We start from the raw sequence: 6,000 nt of genomic DNA on the forward strand, positions 1-6,000 counted from the left end.
AGTGTCTAGTTTATCAAAAATAAATCCAAACTTTTCTTCATTCGCATCATTAAAACTTTTGAATGATGAAATAGTTTCACTATTGTGCCGTCATACCTTCTCTACTTGAGAATTTTGGATAGTCTCCTCTCTCAAAACACCTCTCCATATAAGTTGACATAATAAGCTTGTATATAGTTAGGGTTTCAACCTTATTTTCTAAAAACTCCCTTATAATTATAAATTGTCAAATTGACCCCACAAAAGATTTACTTAAATACCCTTCCTTTTTAATCTTTTTTTTTTTCCAGGGTATTACATAACCAGTTACACAATGCCTCAAATTTCAAACCACCAAATGACAATATCTCACCATGAAACTTTCAATGAAACATGCAACAACATTTTTCTAAGCATAGAAACCAAAGAAAAAACTCACCTTGGTGTCTACATGACAATATGGAGCATGTGTCCTAGGGTCTTGAAGAAGTCCATCATCCTCATGCCAATCAAATGTTGGATCATATTTCTTACCATGAAAAGTAAGAAAAGAAGGTCCTTTGGAAGAAGAAGCCATCTTGATGCAAAGAAAAATGGATTTGGAAAATGGATTTCACCAAAATGGGTGTGTGGTGAAAATGTTCAAAACACAAGGATCTAAAGAAATATTGCTAGAGATGGATGAGGGAAGCTTGAAAAGCTTAGAGAAGTGTTTTTTATGTGAAGAAATGGAGAGATGAAGAAAAAAATCAAGGTGAAGAAGAAGATGAATAGTGACAATGGAGGAAGAAGAAGGATGAAACAAAAAAGAAAAAAAGAAAAAGAGAATCAAGGGAAGTGGGGGGCCAAAATTCAGCCCCCACACTTTAAACTCAGCCAAAGCTGAGTCAACTTAGTCAAACTGAGTTGATTCAGTCAATCCAAAAAAAAATTTCAAAGTTTTCCAAATATCTTTTAAACTCCAAATTTTCAAAATTTTCATCTTCAAATCATGAAAAAAAGAAGAAGAAGAAAATGAAAATTTTGATATTTTCTTTAATGCCAAATCTTTTTCTAAATCCAAACCTCTAGATTTCAAACCCCAGATTTCATGATCAAAATTTCGAGTTTTAATTTTCAAAATTCCAAATCTCAAAATTTCAGATTTCAAATCAAAATCTCAAAGTTTCAAAGTCTCAAAATTTTAAAACTCAATTCCAAAACTTCCAAGTTTCAAAAATCAAATGTTTCTCAAAAATAAATTTTTTTTCAATCAAAGCTTTTCTTGATGAACTTCAAATCAAAAAAAGGAGTGAATGAAGATCGCACATCCTAGAAACAGTGGGAACACAAAGCACTTATCAGTTAGAGACTGATTCAAAATTTTAATTTTTGCAGGCAACAACTTGGTTTCAAGGACAAGAAGCCCTACATTATCTCAGTCAAGATCAGAATCATTGGTCCCAGGAACTGACGAATCCAAAATCAATAACATGGTCGTAGACATTACCTTAGTCAAGATCAGATTCATTGTTCGCAGGAACCCACGTATCCAAGATCAATGTCATGGTCGTAGACACCCCTTTTGTCAAGATCAAGCTAGTTGATCGCAGACGCTCCTTCAGTCAAGATCAAGCCAGTTGATTGTAGACATCCCTTTTTGTCAAGACCAAGCCAGTTGGTCGCAAACACTCTTTTTGTCAAGTTTAAGTTAGTTGGTTGCAAACACCTCTTTCGTCAAGATCAAGCCAGTTGGTTGCAGACACTCCTTTAGTCAAGATCAAGCTAGTTGATCACAGACACCCCATTTGTCAAGATCAAGCCAGTTGGTCGCAAACACTCCTTTCGTCAAGGTCAAGCTAATTGATCGCAGACACCCCTTTTGTCAAGATCAAGCCAGTTGGTCACAAACACTCCTTTCGTCAAGACCAAGCTAGTTGGTCGTAGACACTTCTCTAGTCAAGATCAAGCCAATTGATTGCAAACACTTCTTTAGTCAAGACCAAGCTAGTAGGTTGAAGACACTCCTTTCGTCAAGATTAAGCAGTTGGTCGCAAACACTGCTTTTATCAAGACCAAGCTAGTTGGTCGAAGACACTCCTCTCGTCAAGATCAAACCAGTTGATTGCAGACACCCCTTTTTGACAAGATCAAGCCAGTTGATCGTAGACATTTCTTCAGTCAAGATCAAGCCAGTTGATTGCAAATGCTCCTTTAGTCAATATCAAGCTAGTTGATCACAGACACTCCTTTAGTCAAGACCAAGCCTATTGGTTGCAGACATTACCTTCGTCAAGATCAAGCTCCCTTGGTCTCAGACAACTCCATTATTAAGATTAGAATGAAAAAAGTCTCTCAATCCTATCAACTGTCAAGAATCATTTCAAAGTTTATCAATTAACAGCTAAGTCAAATATTCTCATTGTTTTGCCAAAAAGATAAGGCACTAGTCTATGTTCCAAAGTTTTAGGTCCAAGGGCTAGGTAATCTTTGAAAATTCAACCTCAATTAAATCATGTTTGCTAAAATCAGTATCTTTGTTTTACATTGACATTCGCTTTCCAAGCTCTGTCAATGAGAGGCATTCTGTAGACACTCGATTTTGCACCCATGATTTAATCAAAGAAGATGACTAGAGCTACCATCCATGTACCAAAAAAAACAAAAAAATTATTCATGTATTACATGCATCATTTGTCTTTGCTTCACATGCATCAATTTGTTCTTGCATTGCATGCATCAATTCATTCATTGCATATCATAACAATGATCTTGAGATTCTAACGATCGCAATGGTGTGTCCGGTTTCTAAATCAAACCATCGAATCGAAAGATATTGCATGATCAAGTTTGCATAGTTCATATGCATTGTGTCTAGGTAGAGTCAACTACACACGATTAATTTAAATTAATTCTAATTGGCTGAACAACTAACATTAATTAAATAGTTTGTGTTTGGTTGATAATTAGTGTTTAAAGTAGGGTTGCATGCATAGGAATAAAATGGGTGATTGGATAACAATAAAATTGTGGATAATATAAACTTTATCAAGATTTATTTTAAGGGAATTATCCACAAGATAATTTTTCAAGATAATTCTTAAAAAGCTTGAATCATCTAGAAAGAGATAAAAAAGAATCATGGATGGAGGATGAAAACATGTCTAGAGACAAGAACCGGAAAAAAAAAAACCCTAGAAGGAGAGTCTAAAGGGCACCCGAACATGGAAGTACATTCGGCATCCAAGAGCCAATTTGGCAATTTTGGAGTGCCGAATTGCCCTTCTTTAGGCTTTGGCCTAACGGCCTTCAGGTGACGATAAGGCACACCCTTTTCAACCTTTCACAAAAGGATGCATCTAGATTCACACCCTAATTGTCTGTAGCTATGTTTTAGAGTTTTCTAGTCCCTATAAATAGAGGTTGGGTCTCATAATTCAACACCTTTTTTTTATGCTCTGAGAGGCATACGTTTTGAGACTTACAAATTGCTGATATTAGTTGATCATCTCTAAGATTTGCTACAAGAATTAGGGTTTTTAGGTTTCAAAGATAACTGAATAAGTTTCTTTGAACCCTAAAACATCCTCTCAAGTAAAAGGGTGCTTATGCAAGAGGTTGCTTTCTAACTCTTTTGTTTTTATGTTTTTCTAAACAAGATGGCGCATGCTTTCTTGTTTTAAATATTCATATTCTGATTTGTTAATTTAGATTATAAAAATATATTCTTGATTCTTTTTTTGTTACTATAATCTATTTCTTAGTTTTATTGATCTGCATGTACTAAACTAATTTTTCTTCAAAATAAAACGGATCTACATCTTTCTTAGATGTAGATCTGAATTTTTCTTAAGATAAAAATGGATTTTGTATCTTTTTTAGATATAGATCTAGTTTTTTAATGCATGCAGATTTTTGAAATAAAGAAAGAGATCATGAATTGTTGTTTTGTTGTTTGTTTTATTTGAGTCATGTAGCATGAAATTATTTTGTGAATGAGATCCTCTACATAATATATATATATATCTTTTTCAAATATAGAAACAGATTTGATCTTTTACAAAACTCAAAACCATTTTTTTTTGTCCCTTAAAAAAAATCTAAATTTTTTTTTAACAAACCAAAAAACTTGGTGTTTTATTAAATAAAAAAACATATCTGAATTTCCTCTTCAAAAATCATTTTTTTACACATACAAAACAAATCTGATTTTTTTTTTTTTACAAATCAAAATATTTTTTTTTTCTAATCGTTAAAATAGATCTGAATTTTTTTAAACAAAAGAGGACACATTCATAAATGGTTTTGTGCTATTTACTTTATTTCACATGTTCAACATATCATTCATGACATGCATAAAATGATACATTGGTTACAAGAGTTTAGAAGACCAGACTCTGTCTGGGTGGAATGGGTGTCTAACTGTTAGGGTTTATGCCCTAAAACCCAATTTATTGGCATGTATTTAATAATTAAATTGTTTAATTATATGAGACTATCTATAAATGAACTAAGACATTATCATAGTCCATGAGATGCATTGTATGTGATTTATGTGAAAAGTCACAGAAGATATAAATCACAAGTTCTTTGTAAACTCAGAAGTTTAGTTCGTAGTCGGTGATGAAATTGGGCGTTTCATCTGTGAAGACTATAACATATCAACTAAGATGATTTGTCTTGATCATGGAAGTGGAGACTTCTAGTTGGTATGTTGATATGTTTTAAGAGTTAAAACATATTGAACTGGACCGCTGTGAGATTTATTATTCTCCTAACGACTGTCAAATGAATAATAAATCTCACGACTTCTATTTACATCAACTCTAAATCCTGAGAGAATAATGGACCTGATCATGAGATGTAGGTTGCTTTGATATATCAAGAGTGAGATCTATTAGTTACGGTCAAAACCTCAGTATGTTGGGCATCCGCATTTAGTGTTGATGGAACATATATTCTCAAGATGGAATTCATAGTCTCTTAATGGAGATACAAAATATTCCCTTGAGATAAGTTTAATGGATTTAGTTATTCAGAGTGTTGGGCCCAACCACTTTAGTAAGGAGTTACTAAAGTATATATTTATGAAATTGGATTTCATGAATATATGACGAATAACATAAAGGATTAAACCGGGTACTCAAGGATTAAGATGTAGTAATCTTCAAAGTGGTAGTCTATATTCATGACTTTGGATTACTACGAATATTTTAATGAAGGGGTTGTATGCATAATAAAGTCTTGGGATATAATTTATTAATAAGGCCTAGAGTGCAATTATATTTATATAGTGGTATTAAATATAATTAATGGTAACTTTGGGCTTGTCAAGAGTTGACGGAAAAGCCCAAGGCCCATTGGAGCTAGTGTCTTATTGGTCCCTTTTGGTCCCACTCCAAGCCACACACTAAAACCCAATTGGAAAGGCTCAATAGGCCAGCCCAATTAGGTAATCAGTTAGTTATAAAGAGAGAAACATACAGAATTTTTATTAGAAGAGATTAGTGAAATAAGAAACGGTGTGTGAGAGAGTGTGAGACACACTTTCATTCTCCCTTTGAAAACTGATTGAGAGACCACACATCTTGGGTGTAAAGTGGAATTAGAGTGAAGATTAAAAGTGTTCCCAAGTGCTTCTAATATTTGTTTTGAATTTCTCCACACCAAGGTACGCTATCTTGTTCTTAAATTCTGAAATTTACATAGTGCATGTTATCAATCATGAATGAAATAGATCCTAGTTCGTTGCTTCCGCTGTGGGTTTTGTATGAGATATAAAACCAGAATTTTTCCTTCAATTGGTATCAGAGCCAGGTTTTTATATCATGATTGTATAGCGTGTGATTGAATTTTAGAATTTAAGAAAACCGTTATCTTTATGTTTTAAATTTCTGCATAAAGATATTGTTCCATAAATCTTGTGTGCATTGATCAATATATGTAATATATTGTTTTGCTTGATTCCAAGAGTGCATGGATTGGATATTATTGGCAGTTGGGAGTAGTTATTGAATTCATTCAATAACCATCATTGGAAAT

Source organism: Castanea sativa, chromosome 8, assembly GCF_040712315.1.
Source record: "Castanea sativa cultivar Marrone di Chiusa Pesio chromosome 8, ASM4071231v1".
Lineage (NCBI taxonomy): Eukaryota > Viridiplantae > Streptophyta > Magnoliopsida > Fagales > Fagaceae > Castanea > Castanea sativa.